A 25,300-nucleotide genomic window follows, 5' to 3' on the forward strand; every position below is an offset into this window, starting at 1 on the left:
TTACAGCCTGAGCAGCTCCAAGACAGTCAGATGCGGAGCCCGCGAGAACAAGGGTGGCATTGTTCCTTCCCTCCCCAGACAGACCCTGACACAGAAAATCCTGCTTCATTCCTTGTCAGCTTCAAATCTGATAATCACTGGAGTTGGCGTTCAGGGCATGCGCAGAGCAGTGCATGTTCCTTAGGGATCCATACACATTTCCTGCTGAGAGAGAGCCCGAAGGTGACGCTCCACTTTCAGGCTTCAGTCCTCCTTCTGCAAACCTGGTCTTATTTGTGGTCTGTTTAACGCATTTGTATTTTTGTGCCTTTGGGGAGGCTATTTTTCTGTTTACAATGGGCCCCAAGTGTAGGGCTGAAGGAATCTTTTCTATTCCCAAGGCTGAGATGAGCTTGCAGAGAAACAGTGTGTTGGGCACGCTCCGTGTCATGCTGCTGGCTGTAAGTTTAATGCGGATGAATCAGCAGCATATACTAAATGAGATAGTGTTATGGTTCGGATCTTAAATGTCCCCTGAAGGCCAGTATGGGAAAGGATTGGTCCCAGCCGACAACACTACTAAGAGGTGGTAGAACCTCTAAATTCTGGGACCTGATAAGAGGAAGTTAGGTCATTAGGGAGCACCCTCTAGAAGACATAAGGCTCCCTAGCCCTTCTTCTCTTTTTCACGTCTCCATCATGATATACTAAGCTCCAAAAGAGCAAACAACCATGGACTGAATGAAATCTCTGACACTGTGAGTCAAATTGATTATCTCAGTATTGTGTCACAGAGATGGAAATCTGACAAATCTACTCAAAGCACATATAACATGAAGATATGTGTTGATCAGCTTGCAGCACAAGTCATGGGACCAGTGGCTCATGGGACCTAGTTTGAATTTTCGCTAGCAGTCATCACCAAGTGCTAATTCATCAGGATTCCACCAACAGAAACACTGACTTCACAGAATTGTCACTAGGCTCAAATTGGAGGTGGGATCCTTAGTAAATGGTGAACCCCCCTGCCACCAAGCTTATAGAATCTCCTACCCATGAAAATGCCTTGCTCTAACAGTCCAGTTTTCCTGAATATCCCTCAAGGACCAACAAGGGATTATATCTAGAAGGCTCCATAATTCATAGCCAGGGTAGAATACCTGACAATAATTGAATCATTTCTAAGCAAAAAGATTTATCATTGTGTAAAACTGATCAAGAAATCCAGGAGGGCTTAGCACCAACCAAAAATAAATATCCAGGATCCAGCAAAGCCCACTTCAAGTCTAGGAGAAAGAAACCATAACAGGTGGACCACCAATGTTGAGCTTGCCTGTAAGAACCCTGCAGGGATGTCACAGGAGAGAGAAAGCCACCAGAAGTGGGCAGAAAAGAAGCTGTCCACTTCCCATCTAAAGGTTATGTAACAAAAATGGCTGTAGGCTAGGCACCTCGTGACCATAGAAAGATCAGCTAAGCTTCAGGAGCACTGAGGAAGAAGGAAGAGAAATGTGTGCCCTCCCTCAGCCTCCCTGAGTGTCTTAGCATCTTCTGTTGCTGTGGTAAAACACTCTGACAGACACAACTTAATGGAGAAAGGGCTTATTCTGGCTCATAGTTCAAGGTGCAGCACATCAGAGCAGGGGAATGAGAAAAAAAGGAGGTTGAAGGACCTGCTTATATCACGTCCATAACCAGGAAACAGAGAACAATAGATGCATGCTAGTGGTCAGGTCACTTTCTTCTTGTTACACAGTACAGCATCTTCTGCACAGAAACTGGTACCGCCCACAATGAAGATGGGTCTTCCCACATCAATTAATACAATCTGTAGCAAGCTTTCTGGTTGGACTATCTTTGGTTCTCCAGCCTCCAAATAACCATAGAGAGACTTATTATTAATTATGAAAGCTTGTCCTTTAGCTTGGGCTTGTCCCCAACTAGCTCTTTCTTAAAATTATAAACTGTTTGGCCTACTAGCTCAGGCTTATTAACTAGCTCTTACAACTAACAACCCATGATTCTTATCTATGTTTAGCCATGTGACTTGATACCTTTTCTCAGTGCAACATTTTCATGTTACTTCCTCTGCATCAGGATTTTCATGTTACTTCCTCTGCAGACTGAGCCTTTTTTCTTCCCAGAATTCTGAGTTCTACATCAAGAGCAGCTCAGAGGAAACTGCAACAGAGGTGCTCTAAAACATTACATAATCTAGACCATCTGCTACAATCAAAGATTTTTCAGGGGTTATTCCTTGATCAAACCTTATTTTTCTTAACCCAGAATGAATTCATACACTCTCATTTTCTCTGGAAACAAAAGCAAAACCTCTTCTCTAAAGTAACATATCTTTAGACTTAAATTTTGAAGTCAAGGCATTTTCAAAATATATTTTTTAGATTAATCCAGCAGTATTTATAATCAAAAGTCTTTCACAGCTGTTGCTACTTCTCTCATCATTCAAACAATAAAAGACAACACAATAGCATATAGTATCCAGATTCTCTGCATATTTTTCATCTTTACAAGGCTTTTTAAAATTTTTATTTCTTTTATTTTTAATTTTAATTTTTGGTTTTTGGAGACAGAGGTTCTCTGTTTCTTTGGCTGTCTTGGGTCTCATTCTGTAGACCAGGCTGACCTGAAACTCACAAAGATTCACCTGCCTTTGCCTCCTAAATGCTGGGATTAAAGTTGTGTGCAACCACACCTGACTATGTTTCTATTTTTAAGAACTTTCTCTATCCTTTTTTCTTTTTTCTTCCAAGCCTATGTATATTTTTAAATACATTGTAAACTGTTTAGTGATTTTTCTTTTTTCTTTTTGCCTCTGAATCTATCTTTACTGTATATCTCTATCATTTTCTGACCACATGAGTCTTTAGTCTACTAAGCAATATGACTTATAAACAGAGACTGCTTGTTCATTTCCTAGATGCTTGGATACAAATAATCACACAGAAACTATATTAATTACAGCACCATCTGATCAATGCCTCAAGCATTTATCTAACTTGCTCTTATATCTTAAATTAACCCATTTCTATTAATCTGTGTATTGCCATGGGGTCATGGCTTACTGGGTAAGGTTTTGGGCATCTGTCTCCTTCAGCAGCTAGGGCATCTCTCTGACTCTGCCTACTTTCTCTCTAGATCTCTGTTTGGATTTTCTGCCTGGCTTTACTCTGATAAACCATTGGCCAAAACAGGTTCTTTATTAACCAATGATAATAAAACATATTTAAAGCATACAGAGGGGAATTCCACATCTCTCCTTTTTTGTCTAAATAAAAAGAAAGGTTTTAACTTTAACATAGTAAAATTACATATAACAAAACAGGTATCAAGCAAGAATTACAGGTATAATATTTAGTCTCTTTGTATCTGGCAAAATTAAAGAAAATATTCTATCATTGATTTTATCTTTATCAATCTAACATTTTATATCTAATTTATCCTTTATCATAACTAAGGAAAACTATAACTATCTGCCTTCATCTCATCAAAGATCCTGGAAGGATATAATATTACCTAAGTAAACAGGTAATACATTGTAAGCAACTTCCAAAGCTCTAGAATTGAAGAGACATCTCTCTGCCTGGAAAGTCATTCAAAGTTCTTTTGTAACATTGAGGCATCCATCTTTAGCCTACAGGCCCATAGCATATGGCAATGTTTTCCAAAAAGCTGAAAATTTGAAGATTTGTTTTGCTTTGTACTAGCAAAGTTCATCAGTTGCTTTCTTCTATGTCCTACAGAATATTTGGCAGTTTCTTCTGTGAAGTAGGAACCCTAAAGGACTATCCCACCTTCTTTAGGCAAGTTTAGCAGTCACTTTTCTGTGGGTCCTTCATGTCCAGTTCATACAGAATACCATCAAGCAGTCGAGGCAAGAACAATTTCTTGCCCAAATGGCTAGCTTTGTCACATTGAAACAAATTCCATAATAAGTTCCTTGAGTCCCATCAACCTCTCTGAAGTAATTGGTGCTGCCAGAAGCAGACATGTCTCACTGTTGAGAAAAGTCTAAGTTCTTAAAATATTTTAAATGCCATATTCTGTAGGCCTTTGAAATGTTGAAAATATGCCGGGCAGTGGTGGCGCACGCCTTTAATCCCAGCACTCGGGAGGCAGAGGCAGGCGGATCTCTGTGAGTTCGAGACCAGCCTGGTCTACAAGAGCTAGTTCCAGGACAGGCTCCACAACCACAGAGAAACCCTGTCTCGAAAAACCAAAAAAAAAAAAAAAAGAAAAAAAAAAGAAATGTTGAAAATAAACCTCTGAATGGGTCACAGTGTGTATAGAAAATGTATACAGGCTTGGGAGAGATAGGAAAAAGAGTATAGACAAGAGTACAGACAGTCATTGATTAAAGGATTAAAGACAATAAATACATATTAAAAAGTAATAGAGCTTAAAAATAAGCCATGTCAAGATGGAATATACACAGAGTCTGGATTATATATATTATTGTGTTTTTTTTTAATTTTTTGACTGTTAATGACCTAACTACAAAGATACATTTGATTGTGAAGGCTGCTAAGCTAAACCAACATATATATTTTAAAGGTATCTTGACTTCAAAATTTGAGTCTAAGGCTCTGCTTTTGTTTCCACAGAGGATGAGAACCTGTGGATTCCTTCCATGCTAAGTGATTTGATGGAACAACCCTACCCCCGCCCCGAAAGATCTCCATGAACTTTAAAAATACTTCATCTAACAAACAGCAGGAAGCAGTTTGGAAAAAACAAAGCCCAAATTCCAAAAATGTTTGTTTTCATTTAAAGGGAGATATGATGTATAGAAATGAATATTTTACATTGGTATGGATCTTAGTCTATTAATATAAACCTAAGGTTGATTTTGTTATACTGTGTATATGTATATTTCTACTCTTGTTTAAGGTATTATGTTTATACAGCTCATTTAAAAATGTAATATATAATTGAAAAATTATGGATTAATGAATAGTCATTTATAATAGTCAAACTTACAATTATGCTAGGTTTTTTAGATGTACAGAAATATATTTCAGTTAGAAAAATAATCTCCAACTAGCTCTTATAACTCAAATTACCCTGCTCCTATTAATCTACGTTCTGCCATGTAAAATTTATCTTTCCTCAATATGCACATACAAATTACTTCAAGTCTACTGGTGAAATCTGCATGTCTCGGTTTCTCCTCCTCTACCTCTCTCTCTCCAGAGATCCCTCCTATAATCTCCTGCCTAGCTATTGGCCATTCAGCTCTTTATTAAACCAATCACAGCAACACATCTTCACAGAGTGTACAAATATCCCACAACAATAATCAAGATAATCCTCTCTGAGTAAACCCAGAGGAACATGTTGAGTGGACAGTCCTAATCATCACACTGAGCAATTCACTCCTGCCCCCACCATGAGTGTCTTTCCTCTTATGGCTAGCTGAGAGCACCTTCCTATTCCCTACAGCCCAAGATGGAGCCAGCACCATGTCTGCTTGCATGCTGTCATGCTTCCTGCCATGAATGATGATAACAGACTGAACCTCTGAAATTGTAAATGAGCCACTTCAGTTAAATGTTTTCTTTATACGAGTTGCCATTATCATTTTGTCTCTTTGCAGCAATGAAAACCCTAACTAAGATACACCCCAAGGTTTTCCTCTCTGGCCCTCTGTAAGACATCTCCAGTTTGGGGTGCCTTAGGAAGCCTCTCTCAAGGGCAGCCTCCTGCATGTCTGCTGAGGACTGGAACTAGTTTCTGGGAGACTGATTTTCCACATCACGTTCCAGAAAAGGCTGATTAGGGAAACCAATGTGTTTGGGCTTTTTGTTGCTATTGCTTTGTTTCGACTTTGTGAAGAAAGAACAATCCCACTGCTCTTCCTACAGAAATCTAGGAGAAATGAAAAAAGGAACAGGGGCTGGGACCTCCCTGGAAAGGGTCCAGTAAGGTTTGCAATGGGCCTATGGGTAGAATGGGGCTTGTCAGTGGCTGTGCTTCCCTAATCTCTACCCATAGTAAGGCTTCCTTCTTTCCCCTCCCCCATCCCTTTCCCTTCAAACTTTCCCCCTCAGTTCCCTTTTATCTGATGGAATTAAAAGTGTAACCATGGGACCCTCAGCTAGCTGGCTACCTACCAAGACCTGATTTCTTTCTCTGAATTACAGACCACCAGGCTGAAGTTGCCTCATCAAATCCTGGTGCTACCAACTCACACTCTTTTGCCTTTTGCCTTTCACATTTCCCCTTCTAGACAAAACTTTCTACAGCTTCTTTTCTATCTTGACCTTGACACTGGGATGTGCAGATCTGAGCAGAGCAAAACCAGGTTGTGAGAGTGAGACAATTTTGTGGGTCCTTTGAGACTCTTTATGCCTATTGTTAAGGGGTTCACCTTTTGTTATGAGCACCACCTCCACATTTGAGCCTGGAGACAGTTACGAGGAGTCAGAGTTCCTATTGATCGAATGCTTGCTACATTCAGACCCTGGTAAATGTGGGAGTTGTATTCTGTAGGGTTTCCATGAATGCTGAATTAGCAAATGAGTGATGGCTCCTTGGGGAAATTCAAGTTAGGATCCTGAGAGCCACTGGTCACATCACTTTTCTTGTGAATTGATCGATCCATACTCTCATAGGAGCTGTGGGGAGAAGGCAGGGAAGATAAAGAGGGATTTCTGAGACACCTTACCTTGGGTTGTGACTGGGTCACTGAAATCTGAAGTGATCTGGATTGCTTTGTGGTCATCTGGATTATCTGTGGTAGCTGGGCCGCCTACTTCCTTCTACACAGCTCTACACAGAAGCTATGCAGCATGCGTTCAACTGCTGGATTCAAGTTGTGTCAGGACAGTCTAAATCCTGTTTCTGGCTTGCCCCAAATTACCTTGCCAAACTCATCTTACTGCTCCTCCCTCCAGAGTTCACATACCTCGTGGGGGAGCTGGTTTCATGCGCATTAAGAAGCCAAGTGTTTTTCTTCTTCATCCAAGGCTACTTCCCTTGCATCTCACTTCCTGTCTTCATCACTTCAGATGTTGTTAGAAAGACTGGGAGAAGCTGGGCGGTGGTGGCGCATGTCTTTAATCCCAGCACTCAGGAGGCAGAGGCGGGCGGATCTCTGTGAGTTCGAGGCTAGCCTGGTCTACAAGAACTAGATCCAGGACAGGTTCCAAAGCTACAGAGAAACTATGTTTCAAAAAACAAAAAACAAAAAGCAAACAAACAAACAAAAACAAAACAAAAAAGAAAGACTGGGAGAACTGTAAAAATCGGTGTATTTCTCATAGTTGACTCGATGACTGGAAAGCCCCTGACTGATATGGTTCCCAAACCAAAGCCTGTTGGGAACTGGCTTCCTTGTTTTTGAACAACCTCTTGCTAGATCCTTCCATGCAAAAGAACTACTTAACTCCTTGAGGCTTTTCATGAAGATGATGACTTTGTTTAAGTGGTCTCTTTGCTCACGGCCTAGTCCCTTTTCAAAAGTCTCCAACTTCAAGTTCAACATACAAGTGTGAGGAGACATAGTCAGTTAATAACATTTTCTTTCCCCTGGACAATCCGTACTCCATGCTTTAGCTTAGATATCTCTTTTCCATTCCCCAACTCAGTGTTTCGTGGCTTCCATCTGTTCCCTATAGTACCTGAAAACACCTCATTGGGTTCTTTCCAACTACATTGTAGTGTCAGCTCATTGTCTCCTCCACTCAGCTCCATTCACTAGAGGTTAGGGACTGTCTAACACACTCTTCATTCCTGTTTTTAACACACCCTGGTATATCCTAAATGCTTAGCAAAAGTCTACTGAAAGACTGGAAAGGAAAGCTTCCCCAAGGGACCGTGTTGACTCCAGACAACCGTCATTCCTACCATCTCCATCACTAACTTCCCATCCTAGCATTGCCCAACCTTATGGGTTACTGTGCCTCTTTTCCTGATGATTTTTAGTGTCTATAGATTTTGCTCAACTCCTTCTGTGAGCTCGTGGCAAACACCAACTAGAAACAATGGGTACATTAGCATGTATCCTAGGGTAACTGACATGGGGTTATATGGTGCCAGCATTACCTACTGGCCAGGAGTTCACCTCTCTGGATTGCCTGCCCCAACTGTATGCAGGACCAGACCTCAGAAGGGCCACCAAAATCCTGGCTGTTCCAAAGATAAGACTCGTTCATCCAAGTCGATAAACAAACACATGCTACTTGTAGGAACTCCAGTTAGTTTTTGTTCTTGGGAATTCTGGAACGGGAGACATCTTAAAACAAACCATAAAACCCCATGGCAGGCAATGTTTGGAGAAAGATGACTCACAGAGCCTAGGGATACTCTCCAGCCTCCTTAGAAGTGCCTCAGTGGTCATTGCTCCAATCATTCCCAATTAAACTCCTTGCTATATTTTGTCACCACCAAACAGACAGTAAATTCCATCATCTGTCTTGTCCTTGGAGATATAGGAAAGACTCCAGACCTTATCATGACAACCTCCTTGGTATTTTCTCTGTGTTAAAGGCTTGGTTACCATGCAGACAGTATTAGAAGGTGATGGTAGGACCAAATGATAGGTCTTTGGATCATCAGGAAGCTTTGTCTTGAAGGGGGGAGGGTGAGCAAGGATCCAGTTGGTCCTCTCCCTCTTCTTTTGTTACCATGGCCAGTGATTGAGCAATTTCTCTCTGCTACCCACTCCCACCCTCAGATGCTGCCTCACCACGGGCACTAACAGCAGAGGGCTCACCAGTCACAGATCAGCACCTCCAAAATCCTATAGCCAAAATAAATCTTCCCTTTCTGTAAGGTGATTCTCAATCATGTATGTGTTAGAGGGAGTGAAAGCTGAATCACACACCCACAGCCCTTCTTTCTGTTAATCTCTCAGAATCTTTCTTTTCTTCTGGCCCCAGACAGATTCTGCCCCTTACATGAGCATTTTTCCACAGAGGATGAAAAATGTGTCCATGAGTCTTGGCTCACTGGCACACAGGTCATCTTTTGCTCAGAACTTAGGAGGTCCAGACAGAAGCCTGCAAGGATAGTGAGTCATGTAACCCAGAGAGGGGCAGCCACTGTGTCCTCTCAGAGTATCTGTGTGTGAGAACTAACAGCTATCTCTACACGGCAGGAAGTGTCCTAACTTTGATTTAGACTGAACCCTAGAGAGCAAAGGTGAATTCAAACCTCATGTGTGGGGATTCAAATATTTTTCTAGAATCAGATCCTGGAGAGGTTGCTTAGCAACATGGCCTTGAGGTCAGACTTCCGGTTCAAATGCCAGTTCATCTATCTGTGGGCTAAGCATCACTGCAGGTATGTGTGTTATCCTCTTTAGCTCAGGTTTTCTCGACTGTAAAATAGAGGTAATAACAGCTCCTATTTCCTGGTGCTTTCACAAGGATTACTAGGATAATTTATGCAAAGCCCCTGTACAATGCCTGACACACCACATGGTATTCAACAAATGTCAGCTTTATTTTTGGAAACTTGTATTAGGTATCCAGCAGGCCAGACTCCAAGCCAGGCTCTATACAAACCGGGTCTTGCTGGGAACACCGGGAAGAAAGTGGTGTTTAAAGAGATGACATTAGCAGATTAAGATCTATGTTGGGACTCCTTTAGTTGCCTTCTCTCAAACTTCTTCTAGGTGAATGGTGTGTGGCCAGAACTTTTCCTCAGACAACTTTAGAGGAGATGTACTCTGGGTAGTTTGTTAACTGAGTCTTGAAATTCAGAGACGAAGGGGCCAGGACATCAACTGTCTCTGGAGATACGGATAGGAAAGACATCAGACACTGTCACTGCACCCTCCTGGCAGACTCAGTAGCCGCCCCCCGCCACTGCTGTACTAGGAGCTGACATTCCCTAAGAAGACCTGGCTCTGAAAGCTTTACCTTCTGCACAGTGTCCCTCTGAGGACACATTTCCAACATCACCCCTCTTAAGCAGAATTCCCAAAGGAAACAATAACAACCACTTCCTCATGAAATGCTGGTGTAGAAGGAAGCTGTCCATTTGTCCGTCTGCTTGGCACCTCTTCCACACCTTCCTGGTGTGAAAGGACCCCCCACTCCCACTCCCACACACACACTATGAATTCTGCCTTCCCATGATGGAAATAAGAGCGGCCACTTTTCTGGCTCCTTTGTAACTAAGATAAAAGCAGGTGGCAGAGAGGCTGCAGGATGACGGGGTGGCATCACTGGGCCAGATGTGGTGTTCATCCTGAAGGCAGCAGTGGTAGAGATGATCAGGTTCCTGGCAGGAACACAAATGTGGCATCCAGCTGGCAGTGGCAGCGGCCACAGCAGTGTCCTCATTAGGGCCAGCTCTGTGGTCTGTGTTGGAGCACTACCATGAGTGTGCAGCCTCCAGCCTGTTCCTCCAGGCTCCCCTGGCACCGCGAGACACCAGCATTCCCTTATTAACCATTCATGCCCAGACACCTAGAACCAGCCCTTGCTGTCTATTGCTAGGAATCTTGACTCTTGCAGGTCAGAGTGAGAGGAACGATGTGCAGAGTGAGTTTCAAAGCCAAGTCTTACCAACACCGCCTTTGCTCAGCGAATCTTTGCAGGCCTTTTAATTCCTATGTCCTGGTTCTGACCTGCAGGTGGCGAAAAGATCCCCAGTGGTTTTTGTTGCTGTTGTTGTTGTTGTTTTTGTTTTGTTTTTGACAAGCTGAAAAGGTATGGTCCTGAAAGACCTGATGAGAATGGCATAGCACCTGCTCCTCATCTATGAAATGGCCTTAACTGGGAGAGATCTCAGCTGCTGTTGCTGGGAAGATTCCCAAGGGAGGCTAAGACTGAAGGCCTTAATCCAGCAGCTAACACATGCTGAGCAAAGGGACTTGGCCCTAGGCAGTGGTTCTCAACGTTCCCACGATGCTCTGCTCTTCATCTCTGACTCTCAGCTTAAAGGACAGCCATCTCTCTAAGGCAGGGGTTCAACCTTTCTAATGCTGCAACCCTTTAATACAGTTCCTCATGGTGTGATGACCCCCAACCATGAAATTATTTTTGTTGCTTCTTCGTAACGGCAATTTTCCTACTGTTATAAATTGTAATGTAAACATCTGCTATTTCCAATGGTCTTAGGCAACCCCTGTGAAAGGGTCATTTGTCAATCCCAAAGGGGTTTCAACCCACAGGTTGAAAACCTGGTCAAGAGCTAAAGCGGTCTAAGGTTCAGATCAGAGCAAGGCAGAAAGCATTGTGGGTAGACTGGGAGCAGGCTGGATGTTCCATGACTGAATTCCTGCCCAGGGCTTGAAAGAAACCACTGCTTAAAGGACCCTGGCACCACCACCCAGAAACACTGGCATGATGCCTGGCTCTACACACACAAATTAACCTTCCCAGACTCCTGGGTAGCTGAAGAAGGAAGGCATGGCAGGCCCTGAGAACCATGCTGAGCCTGGCTTACATGCTCCCTGCTAAGGACTTTCCTCTTTCCAAAGACCCTCTGAATCGGGGCAATTGTCTCAGAGGCAGCTGGTATCTGGCTGAAGAACAGAGCAGATACGGAAACACAGGGGCTGGGATGTGAGCTGCAAGTTGGAGCTGGAGCTGCATGAAGCATCTCTTCAGATGCTGCTTGGCTGAAGCAGGATAGCCAGCCAAGATGAGCAAGAATCAAAGCCAAGGAAAGAGGAAGAGGAGAGGAAAGAGAGAGGTGGGGAAAGAGACTGTAAGGACAGAAGTAACCCATTTCTCTTTTATTTCTTTATCTGTGCATGCTCACATGTGTATGCAGGTGGATTTGCATGCATACTTACATGCATATGTGCAAGGGCCAGAGGTCAACCTGTCAACGTAAGGATCATTCCTCAAGCTCTTTTGTTGTTGGTTTTTTTTTTTTTGGGGGGGGGGTTGTTTTGCTTTTGTTAAGGTAAGATTCCTTGTTGGCCTGGAACTCACCAAGTATGCCAGGCTGGCCAGCCAGTGGGCTCCAGGAGTCTGCCTGCCTCTCCCACCCCAGTTCTGAGATTATACTCACATGCTACCATACCTGGGTTTTTGTTTTTGTTTGTTTGCTTGCTTAAGACAAGCACTCCACCCACTTAGCTACCTCTCCAATCCCAAACCATCAATTTCTGTTTATTCGAATCCCAAGAGATGTTCCTTTCTGCTCTAGTTAGACTGGCGTGTAGACATTCCCGCAGCATCACCCATTGCTAAGACAGAGGCTTGGTGTGTGCTGTGCTCTCTGTGTGTTCTCCTTGGTTTCAGCAGAAATAAAGTTATTGTTCTGCAGAAGCCAAGCCATTGCTTCCCCTTATGACTTAAGAGGTGTTCCTTCTGTATGTGTCACTTTTAACCGCCTCACAACAGAGTCCGTGACTCAAACAGCTTCGGAAACTCCAGCCGAACACCATGCACTGCACCATAGCCTCTCAAAGAAATGTCTACAAAAGTCCATAAAACACTGTAGAGTTTCCTTTCATACACACTTCCTCAAAAAGGGGGGGGGTGGGAGATGCTAACCTCTTTCTGACCCTTGACCCCTGCCTTTGACTCCAGGGACCTCAGATTGCCAGAATTGTCTCAGAAGATGGGAACTGGCTGATCACCCACTCCAGGCCTGTGCTATAGTCCAATAAAATGAGGCCCTGCTGTTTCATTTTCTTGGTCCCTGCCCAAATACAGTTGTCCATATTTGGGGCTCAGCTTAAGCCCACTCCCTGTATCCCATCTTGGCATGCTGGCACAGACTGCCAGTCCTTACCCCAGGAACAACCACTTCTTTGTTTCCCAGGGGTATGGAAAGTTCTCCCTCCCCGACAGCCTCATTCATTTGGCTCTTAATTAGACACAGATCCCCACGGCGCGTCGTCTTCCACTGTGATCTCTGACAAGCTCCTAGGGGCCTCCCCTGACTCCCTACTGAGTTATGTGATCAGAAGGAAGTCATCTGGCCCAGTACACTGCCAGGACCCACTCCCTAGTCTAAAAAGGAAGGCCTATCTGGAGGTGGCTGTCCCAACTTTTTGCTCATAGTAAGCTAAATTGGCTTCCTTTTCACCCCATTCCCATTCTGTCTTCTCATGGAGGTGATTCAGGCTCACGGCCACAGGATCAGCCTTGATTTTATCTGGAAACATGTCTTTTTATCCTTCGTGAAATACATAAACTAGAAAACACCAGAAGAACTCATTTCCTTTGCTAATCTATGTGGATTTCAGATCCAAACCATTTGACTCACTTTTTCCTGGGTCATTTCCAGTTTATAAACAAACATCAGGCTCATGTTGCCTTACCAAAGCCAAAATCTACTCCAGGTAAGGTTTTCTTATATAAACAAAACAAAATACGTACAGCTATGAATTATGATCCAATCCCTCTCCCTTGACCTTGCTGACTAAACTCTAAGCTAGTTGAGCAGTTGGCAGGCAGGACAGAAAAGGCTAGCTGCATATAAATGTCTATTTCCTCTTCTCTCTAGTCATCGAATCTGACGTTTTAGCTGGCTGCTTGGTCACACAGGTAACATAGTACATCGGTAACCACGCTTTGCAATACTGTCACCAGGGAATTAATTTCTAACTACAGAGACCTAAGCAGACATGTATGAGAAATTCCCAGGAAGCTTTTTATACTAGCTGTTCTCAACCTGTAGGTCACAACCCCTTTGGGGGTCAAATGACCCATCCACAGGAGTCTTCTAGAAACTTCAGAAAATACAAATATTTGCGTTATGATTCATAACAGTAGCAAAATTATAGTTATAAAGTAACAACAAAAATAATTTTGTGGTTGGGGGTCACTATGACATGAGGAACTGTATTAAAGATCGCAGCGTTTGGAAGGTTGCAAATCACTACGCTAAACAAACACACCAATGCAATGATACCCATAGACCCATGTCTTTCTCAGCCATCATGAGATAAGCGTCCTCTGCAGTAGATGGGAAATAACAGAGACCCACAACTGGACACTATGCAGAGTGTGAGACCTCGAAACACTCAGTCCTAAATGCGATGTCTTCATCAAGTCTTTCCCCTCAAGGCTCAGGGAACTATGTGGAAGATGAGGCAGAAAGATTGAAGAGCCAGAGCAGATGAATGACGAAAGCAAGCGGTGTCTTCCAGACAGCAGGACTAACTCACATATGAACTCACAGAGATTGTGGAAGCATGTGCACTGAGACAGGGAAGTGGACGTGAGTTCCCATCCCTAACCACGAGCTATCTGCAAGTGACCACCACTCAAAGGAAAAATTAGTTTCTCCAGTGGAGTCTTACAGGACATATAAACTGTACTCAAGACTGGGCCATGGCCAGCCATCACACAAAACAAACTCAATGGTGTTTTTGTACTTTTGCCTCATATGGCTTTGTTTGGACATTTTTATTACTGGTCTTTTACTTGTATGTTATGGCTTCCAATTTTTATTTTTATAGGTTTTGTTCATGTGTATGTGTTTCTTGTGCTTTTTCTTTATTTGTTTTTTTTAATTCTAGTTTGTATGTTCTCTAAAGAGAGGAAGAAAGTTGGGGAGTTAGATGGGTTGGGAGGTAGAGAGTATCTGGGAAGAGATAAAGAAGGAGGAACCATAATCAGAATGCATTGTATGAAATAAATTTAATTTCAATAAAAAATAAAATTAATGAAAGTGTGAGTAAGGGGGTGGGTCCTTTTTTCCTCTTGCTTCTAGAACTCAACTGGCAGCCACTTTGGACCATAAGGATGAGGCCTGCACACTGGAGCCATTCAACAGAACTAGCTTGGTTTCTTGCTCTGTAAGGTCATCAGGCCAGTTCATGAGTGCCTAAATCTAGACTCATTTTAACACACACACACACACACACACGTGTACTGCATGGAAGTATGTATAGTTTACACAAAACTGGGATAGTCTTCAATATGCATTCAGACTTAATTCTAAATTCACGTCACTATATTTATACAACGAGTTACATGTTTACCCAAAGAAATCTCTGGCACTCATGACTAATTCTTTCATTTCTTTTGGATGATGCAAATAAATTATAACAGGGAAAACTTAAATTTGTTGCACTAATTCTCTGTGGCTCTTCCAGCAAATTGTCACAAACTTCATGGCTTCAAAGAGTGAGAGAGTTATTCTCTTGGAGTGCTGGAGGCCAGAAGACTCAAATCAGTATCACGCCTTAAATAAGTGTTGACAGAAGCCTGTTGCCTCCAGAGACTCGGGGAGAACATTTCCTTGCCTGACCCGGCTTCTGGAAGCTCCTTAGCACACTTTTGCCGGGTGGTTATGCTCCTCTTCTGTTATTATATCTTCTGTCTCCGTTTTATGAAATGTGACTGCATTGTGAGTCTCACTCCAATAATCTAGGATAATCTCTACATCTCAAGATCCTTAATCACATATGAGAAGTGCTTACTTTCCATATAAAGTTGAGGCAGGACATACATGCAAGGGAAATTGAGAGGATGTCGGAAGAGAAAGGAACCCCTCATTTCAGAACTGGGCTAGGAGCAGAAATTTCAACAAAACTTATAAAGTCAAAATTGTTTACTTTCCTAAAGGCATCTCAGTGAAGGATGCTAAAAACAATCTAATGTGAAGCTCCCCAGCTTCAGAACACTCTGCTAGCTGTACAGAAGTTCCCTGGGATGTATATGTACTAACTGTTTAACTTTGGTATGTATTTTTTTATTTGGGAGGTTTGTTCCTCCAATAAAGTTTTAATTAAGAAAAATCATTTTGAGTCAAGTTATTTATGAGTTGACCATACTAGCCTTAAACTTGTTCAGTAGCTTATGCAGGCTTGGACTTCCAAGTCCTTTGTTTTAGTCCTCCCTAAGAGCTGGGAGGCGTGTGCCATCAGGCCAGGCCCACCTTGTTTTCCTCAGCCTGTGCACAGCCAAGTCCACCTCATTTCCTCTTACTACGCTGGTTGGCAGCAGGATTCCCAAAGGAGCATAGCCATGTTCTAACGCTTTACAAGTAAGTCAGTCCTCTGAAGGAATCCAGGGACTGTCACCCCAAAATGTGGTGCCCTAGTGTGTTAATAAATTAGGTTAAAGGCAGGTAGAGAGCACATCCACTGGAGGCTGTACCCCTCCTTATCTATCTGAAATCTGTTTCTGCCAAAAAAGAGAGCCATTACCTTCTACCCTTTGCCTGAGGTTTCATCAACTCTTGTCACAGGAAGAAAGACTAAAGAGCCTACACACTTGGACAGACTTGGCCACTCTTCAGGATCTTCTGTTCTGGTCCCTTTCAGTATACCTAAGAGAACCATTTCACCCTGTAGTCAGACTGGTGATTATCTTAAATATCACCACAGAACCTTTGTCCAACAACAGATGGAAACAGAGGCAGAGACCCACATCAGAGGACTGGACTGAGCTCCCAAGATCCAGTTGAAGAGTGGATGGAGTGAGAAGATGAGCAAGGAATTCAAGACCATGAGGGGGTCACTCACTGAGACAGTTTGCTTGAGTTAATGGCAGCTCAACTGGACTGGGAGTGAATGAGCATGGGAACAAACTAGTCCCTCTGAATGTGGTTGAAAATTGGGGCAGACTGAGGGGCCACTGGCAGTGACACTGGGATTTGTCTCTACTGCATGTACTGGCTTCTTGGGATCCTGTTCTCTTTGGATGTATACCTTGCTCAATCTAGATGTAGTAGGGAGGGCCTTGAACTTTTCCACAGGGCAGGGTGCATTGCCCTCTCTTAGGATTGGAGGGGTGTGGGGCGGGAGGGTATGCGGAGGGAGTGAGAGAAAAGTGGGAGGAGGGGAGGGAGTTGGAATTTGGATTGGTATTTTTTTTTTTTTGGTTTCTCGAGACAGGGTTTCTCTGTGGTTTTGGAGTCTGTCCTGGAACTAGCTCTTCTAGACCAGGCTGGACTCGAACTCACAGAGATCCGCCTGCCTCTGCCTCCCGAGTGCTGGGATTAAAGGCGTGCGCCACCACCGCCCGGCGGATTGGTATTTTTTAAAGTAGTAAAACAAAATAAAAAAATAAAAAAGAGAACCATTTCAACTTATTGTCTATTCTGTGGCACAGCAGACTTTCTCCCAGTCCTCTGCGTGTTCTCCACTTAGTGTTCCTAAAGTCATTTGTTCTCATCTTACATTCCTGAGTCCTCATCCCTTATGAGAAGCTTCTGAACCTTGCCGGCCTGAGGGATTGTCACATTTGTGGTTGCCCTTTGTACATTAATCAATCTGAGTATCATTTAGACCATTAATCAATCCTTTGTCAGTTCTTTCCAGCAAACCTTCTCAGTATAAAGGGAAATCTTTCCCTTCCTCCTACACACTTGAGAACCATGTGGTATGTTCACACCTCAGAACACAGCAGTGTGACTCACCTGGCCTTTCAGATGAAGGACGAGGTCCTGTGGACAGTGACCAGCCTAATACAGAACCAGAGTCAGGCAGATGCGAGCTATAGCCCTCATCATTTGGCAGTTACTTATCCTCAATGAGTCCTGGTTTCCTTGTCTGGGAAGCAAAGATAGAAAAGCAAACAATACCTTGCTGTCAAAGTTACTGTGAGAACCAGAAACCAAGTGTATGCAGCATGGAACACCAAGCCTGGCTGGCTCACAGGAGATGCTAGAAAATAGGAGATAAACTTATCCTATTCAGTTTTATCTTTAGTAGTTGGTTAGCCATCCTTTTGACAGTGAAGGCACAATCCCGACCCATATGGTCTTCCTTCATAGATACGCAGCCCAGAGCAGGTGCCAAATACGTCATCCACCATGGGCTGCTGACTCCAGTGCAGGCCTGAATATCGTACGGCTCTAGCTGTGTTTTGTCTTGTGATTTTTGCAACACCAGGAAATTCAGGAAAACCAGAGAAAAGAGCATCTGTGGCAGGCCCTGCCACGCAGCAGGATGGCCAGGAGCTGCTGAGTGACTGCTTCCTCATGGTGGAGGCTGACTTCATGAGATGCTCAGCCTACACAGGACAGACCCAGGCCAGGCATTCTGCACTGAGATCCTCTGCTCACCTAGTGCTTGTATGAGGAAAACAGCCCTGATTCAGGATCTTACTTAAATGCTGAAATTTGGAGGTAAATTAATTAAGATATAACTTCAATGACACCAGCCTTCCCTCATCAACAGTTCCTAAGACAGGACAGGCAGCATTAATTGTTACAATTAATTAGGCATTAAACTGATAATGGGTACAGCTGCTAACAATTAACAGCTAATTATGTCAAGCACTTTAACCATTTCACAAAAGAAATGGAAATTGGAGAGAAGGGAGAGGGAGATGAAAAGAGGGAAAGCAGTTACCTTGTAAACAAATCAGAGGTAGTTAGCTCCCAATGCAGCTGGATCAGGCTGCAGAAATGGCACAGAAAGGAGATTTGAGCCCTCTTCCCGGCAAGGCTGTGTCGCACAGGAGCCACGTGAGTCTCAGGCTGAGCAGCAAAGACTGGAATAGTGATCAGGACTAACACATGCCAAGCTGCATGCTCAGCACTTGGCACATGCTAGCACACAGAAGTGTTACAGCAGAAGTACATGGCAACAGCCATAACGTCCCCGTTCATGGCCTTTAGGGAGAGAGAGAGAGGGGAGGATAGAGAGAGCGACATTAAGTGACTTGTCCAGAGTGACCAGATACTAATACGAAAGCCTGGATTCAAATCCCAGGTGCACTGATATCCACAAACAAAATATACACAGTAATTTAATAAATCCTTAATAGTCCTTAAAACCCAGAGAAGTGAGGGTTTATTGAATCATAAGCTCAACCATTTAATTTTTTTTTTTTTTGAGACAGGGTTTCTTTGTGTATCTTTGACTGTCCTGGACCTCACTCTGGAGTCCAGGCTGGCCTTGAACTCACAGAGATCCACCTGTCTCTGCGTCCCGAGTGCTGGGCACTATCACTGCCTGACTCAGCCAATTAATTTTAAGAGAAAAGAAACAGTTCAAATTAGAATGAGCATTTTCTAATCAGACAGAAAATCACAAATCCACACCAGCCCCAACCCAAAGTCGCAATTTCTTTGTGCTTCTGACTGTGAGGAACTAGCTTCAGTTCATCTGGGAAATCTGTCATCTGCTGGGGGCTGCCATGTAGCTCCTCAGGGAGCTTCAAGATCCATTCCCCAGTGGACTTCCCAATAAACATCATTAGCTGGTTTTTATTCAGGGCTTTCATTTCCAATGAGTTTTATATTTATCATCCAGGTAAGACGCAGCAGAAGGGAAATGAAAAATCAGGCCACACACACAAACACACACACACACACATATACACCACTTTACTTAGATGATTTGATTATTCTGAGGGGGAAACAATTGCATCAAAAAGCATTCCACTGACTTGTCTTGACACATTTGAGAGAGAAAAGACTTACCCAGTGTCATGGAGGATGGCAGACAAAGCCTCTGTCCCCACATTCTACATAAGCATGTCAACTTGTTGGGATACCCGTTCCTGGACTCCTCTATTCCTGGCCTAGTCTCTGGAGATACCAATTAAGTAGGCTTGAAGGGTCCAAGATGCTCCCAGGTAATTCAGCTGCTCGTCCATTGACTATAGTTTGAGCACCACTGACCTACACTGGCTGCTCATCCTTATCCCAAACCATGAGAGCTTGCCAAAGTCTACTCATTTTTCCCAGAGCAAGTTCTTTTCCTAGTCTGGCCCAGTGGTTGCCAATGGTTGCTGGTACCATTGATTCAGAAGTTTAATTTGAACTTGATCATCCTGGACCAGGATTAGTTTTCTAAACAGAAACCAGAAAAGGAGGACTGTTCCGGTTTTGCCCTCTATCACTGTGATAAACCATCATGGCCGAAAGCAACTTGGAGAAGAAAGAGTTGTACAGTCCAACATCCTCAGGAGCTAAGGTGGGAAGCCAGAGGCAAGATCTGGAGCAATGGCCATGGAGGCATCCTGCTTACTGGATTGCTCTGCATGGCTTGCTCAACTTGCTTTTTTATACCACACAGGACCACCTGCCAAGCGGTGGTACTGCCCACCGTGGGCTGGGCCCACCCACATCAAGGAACGTGAAAATCCCTCAAAGACATGCCCACAGCCAATATGATGGAGGCAGTTCTTCAAATGAGGTTCTGGATTCCCATGGAAACCTACAGGTATGTGCTAAGATGACAAAAATTAACCAGCACAAGAGCAAAATGTCTCCTGCTCCTTTCTAGCTTGCTTGAAAGCAGGAAGAACCTCTGTCACCCAGGAGTAAACATGGAACCGGTCCAAACGGGACACTACAGGACGCCTCAGGGTAGCAGCTGCCTTCTGGCCTCTGCCAGACGTACAAAACAGGTGTACGTGACTTGCCTCCCCAGTTTATTTGCCTGGAGAGATTCTGTCCAGAACATAAAATGAGGAAAGAAGCTGAAGGCCTGTGTGGATCCTTTCCTCACTGCAAGGAGCCCCTGTGGGATTAGTTGCAGGCTGCATTTTGGAGTTATGAATGACGAATTGCCTGAAAGCACTTGGCCTAGCCACCACAAAGACTGTCTCCTGCAGCCTCGAATCTCTCTCTCTCTCTTATGTCTTCACCTTCAACTTTTTAGGGTCCTAGTATGTGTATCATAAAAAGAAGTCTTGATCAAATATTGGGAATATCATGACTTTCCCCAGGTCATTTTAAAGGATTATAAAGTACCTCCACACTTTTATTTCAGCTGTTGGCAAAAATTAAAACCTTTTTCTTTTGTTTGTTCTTAAAGGAAACAGGAGTGTACGAAAGATCTTTAAATGTGTATTTCCATTTCTAGGAATTAGTTCTAAGGAAATAATTGGACCAGGTGTCAAAGACATTCACTACAGTCTTATTAATAATAGAAAAGAATGTAAACAACTTAAATGCGTGAATAAAAGCAACTTTGATTAAATGAACCATGGGAAACATCGTCACTGAAATTACACATCTAATAAAAACGATACTATAGACATGAGAAAATGTGCATGGTAACAGTGGCAGATTGTGAAGTGTAACCTACGAAGTGCTGTATAGGGGCTGGAGAAATGGCTCAGTGGTTAAGAGCATTGCCTGCTCTTCCAAAGGTCCTGAGTTCAATTCCCAGCAACCACATGGTGGCTCACAACCATCTGTAAAGAGGTCTGGCCTTTAGGCATACACACAGACAGAGTATTGTATACATAATAAATAAATAAATAAATAAATAAATATTAAAAAAAAGAAAACAATATTATCTTGCTAAGACTGTGTGTGGCTGTGTGCATATTATCTCTAGAGGAGAACACATACCCAAAATTTAGCAATTTTTGTCTTTATGTAATGAGTATTCAGGAACTTTGGGGGTTCTTTTATTCCTTATGCATCTTTTATTTATCTTTCCAGCATTCAAGTTTCCCACATTAAGCACACAAAAGAACCTCAAGAATATAGAATGAATAAAATAATTACTAGTGAGTTGATTTTAGGTGTCTTGAATGGACGTGATAAATATTTGGGAGTAGAATAACCTCATTGTTCCTGAAATATGTTCTCATATAATAATCATGGAAAGATAATTGTACATACAACAATTATTTTTTTAATTTGCATGAATATGTGCAGACAGACCACTATACATATCTTCAGAACATGATACACAGTCAGGCATCCCATATTTCCTTCCACCCCCCACTCCAACAACACAGGTTGTTTTTTTTTTTTCCTCTATAACATTTCCCAGCAGCCAAACACAGGCACTGTTAATGAATATTAATTGACCTAACATCTTGTGGTGATGCAACTGTGCACATTTCCCTGTCTCATTTGGTTGCTAGGAAACCATGAAAGACAGCCATGGGGCTCTGGGACCCAGACCTTTTAAGCGCAGGGCAAGGTTAAACCACGAATCAGAAATAGTCTGCTTGATTAATTGTGTATGTGAGCAACTGTGTATGTATGCAGTCCTGTCAAATAGGCAAGGAATAAATAAATACCAATGGATGGTTTGGCAGTAGACAAGCGAGTGAGTGGAAATGGGCACAGACTCTCAATTACTGCAACCACTCCCTAGGGAGCTCCTGAAACAGCCCCCTTGCGAGCTTCTGCTAGCATCACAATCCCACCCCTTAAGATCCAGAGTGGAACCTCAAGATTGGAAGGAGAAAGAGGCGGGGTGACAGTTGGATTTAACTACCCTGAAATCATAGTCATCATTTCCCTTCCTAGCAGTGCTCTAATAAGATGCAAACAGCTGATTGGGCAAACCTGGCCCACACACCATTTGCCTCCCATCTGATTTTGGCTGCATCTTGCTTCTCCTCTGTTCTTCTTGGCTGCTCACAGAGGAGAGTTCCCACCTGCATCCATGCTGCTCTCTGATCCCCACCTTGTCCCTTTTCATGGCACTAAAGAGTGAGCTACATTACTTTTGACTTCTGGACATCAATTCTCACAGAGACCCCCTCACTCTGCACCTGATCCTCTGCTTTCTTGCTTTAGGTGTCTCCCTAGAAGCTCTGCTATTGCACCGTGTTTCCTAACTGAACAACTAAGTGCTTGTCTTTGAGTCTCACAGGCAGATCTGGTTGCCAAGGTCACTAAAGGGAAGGGTTGGGCTTCAGTGTCACCTTCCGCCTTGACTGAGAAATGGAATATGGAGTTCCTTAGTAAGCAAAGAGGGAGACTGAGATAGGTGGAGCTATCTCTCTCTTTCTCTCTGGGCTTTACTTATTCTTCCCCTTGAGTGCCTGAAATCAAACGCAACCTCAGGGGTTTCTTTTATTTATTTGTATGTATTCCTATTTATTTATTCACTCAACAAATGTTAATGGAGCATTTATTTACTCCGAGCCTAGAATTTTTGCTAGGCAGTGTGTATGTGTGTGTGTGTGTATGTCTGTGTGTGTCTGTGTCTATGTCTGTATATGTCTTGTGTGTCTATGTGTCTGCATGTCCATGTCTGTGTGTGATTTGCCCTTTGAGGATTTCATACACGTGTACAATGTGTTTAGAAGCTACCTACTCCCCCCACCACTTTCAACTCCCCCAGAACCTCCCAACATATCCCCCTCTCAAATTCTTCATCTCTCCCTTTTTTCAATAATTTATTCTTTAAGAATTTTATACACAAATATAATGAAATGTGATCATATCCACTCCAGTTTTTCCTCTTCAACTCCCCTGGACTCCCCTACGCATCCACTTCTCAGCTTCATGTACTCCTTCCCTGACCCCAATCATCAAATGTGGCATGTTTCATCTTCATAGGTAGAGAAGAGATCAGGGGCTGGAAGGGAAAGAAATTCTAGACTCTTATGGAGAGGAAAATGAAACATATTCAGTTGTTTTCTTTCTGTCTTCTCCATCTCTAAGGCTTTAATGTCACCCAAGATTCAAAGGGAAACTCCATACCATTGGGTGCACAGACCATTCTCCTCACAGACAGTTTCTGATGGCTTCTTCAGAGGTGGATGCTATGGGTTGAAGCAGAAGTGATTAGAGCATCAGAGAAGTCAATTGTCTATCTTTGAACAAAAGAGGCCAGACTCAGAACAGAAGCAAGCAAGAAAGGAGAAAGAACAGATTAGAGTTCAGAGGTCTGCGGTCAGATACCAATAAGAAAAATAGACAGACATAAAATTGACAACCAAGGACTATTTACACTATGCCATTTCAAATCAGTTCACCAAATACCTGATGTAATTAGTGTATGGTAAAAGGGTCAGCCAAAAAGACCCACCCTTGATGGTGGAAGGTCATTGGCTAATAAAGAAACTGCCTTGGCCCATTTGATTGGCCAGCCTTTAGGTGGGTGGAGTAAACAGAACAAAATGCTGGGAGGAAAAGGAAATGAGCTCATATGCCTTAGCTCTGCTCTCTGGGGCAGATGTGATGAAGTTCCGATCCAGGATGGACATAGGCTAGAATCTTCCCAGTAAGCGCACCTTTGGGGTGCTACACAGATTATTAGAAATGGGCTAAATTAATACGTGAGAATTAGCCAAGAAGAGGCTAGATATAATGGGCCAGGCAGTGCTTAAAAGAATACAGTTTGTGTGTCGTTATTTTGGGGCATAAACTAGCCAGGCGACCAGGAGCTAGGGTGGCAAGAACACAGCCCGCAGCTCCCACAACACACCCTGACCCTGAAACCAGAGCCAGTGAAAGAAACACACCCTGGTCATGAAACCAGAGTAGGTGAAAGAAACACACTTTGACCCTGGAACCAGAGTCAGTGAAAGAAATATACTTTGGCTCCGAAACTAGGGCCAAAGAAACACACTCTGTCCCTGACCAACTGAACACAAAGCCAAACAATCCCTGAACAGGAAACCAACCAATCCCTAAATCTGAAATCTAGCCAATTGCTGAGTTTGTCAAGCTCAGGGGATTGAAATCTGACCAATCTCCACCCTGCAAATCTTCTCCCGGGAAAAACTCCTCCTCTAAGAAGCCCTATAGAAGCCCTGCCCTGTGCCTGTTCTGTTGGGAGTTGCCCTTTTTCCACCCTGACAGAGGCAGCCACTCTCCTGGATTCCTCCCTATCTCTTGAAAGAATTTTGGGTGAAGACTTCTTCTTTGACAAGAGCAGAACAGAAATCTCTGCTGGAAAACTCCCTTGGGGAGTGGAGCAGAGCTCAGCTCTAACCCCTCCCCCCTTAGAGAGGAGCAGAATTGCTACATCCTGCAGGAGGCCATCCCCCGTCAGAACTCAGCTTCAGGTACAGCCTGACATCCCAACAGTCAGGATACCTTTCTCTTCAGAGCTGTAGCTATCCAGAATACCTCCCTTCACAGCTGCAGGTATAGCCTGACTTCTGACAGTCAGGGTACCTTTCCCTCCAGAGCCGTAACACTTGCAGTTGGGTGATGAGAAGAAACTGAGTCTCGTTCAAGCCTGAGCAAACAGAAGGCGTCTCACACATAGGTGAATAAATTGGAAGGGACAAGAGGCCTAGTAGTTTTTCACAGCAATCCCCACTCTACTTCTCCAGAGGGCATGTGGCTCGAACACGAGTAAAAGTGAGCATGTTCAGTCTCTCGCTCTCTATGGCAGCAGCTGGGATGAGGAGCTATTGAAAGCACATCTGCTCACAGCATAGCCTTTCTTGGTTGAGGATTTTACAGCAGAGTCACATGATCCCTCATTAAAGATATCATATTAGAGGCATGCAGGCAGTTCCTCTTCTGTCCATTTATTCACTCCGTCTGCACAGTTATGGAGAGACTGCTTCCTGATGCATGGGCACCAGACCTGTCTAGTACAGCCCAGATTGTCTTGAACAGACAGAAGGCCATGGCCAGTTTCAATAAAGAGTGGTAAGAGCCCAGCATGGGGCTCAGATTCTTAAAGTGCTTTAGAAATACACTAAAATGAAGTTACATACATCTTTATGAGATGCTTTTAATGCCCCAAGTTCTGGATAAAGTC

The sequence above is a fragment of the Chionomys nivalis genome, chromosome 4 (assembly GCF_950005125.1).
Source record: "Chionomys nivalis chromosome 4, mChiNiv1.1, whole genome shotgun sequence".
In the NCBI taxonomy this organism is placed as follows: Eukaryota; Metazoa; Chordata; class Mammalia; order Rodentia; family Cricetidae; genus Chionomys; species Chionomys nivalis.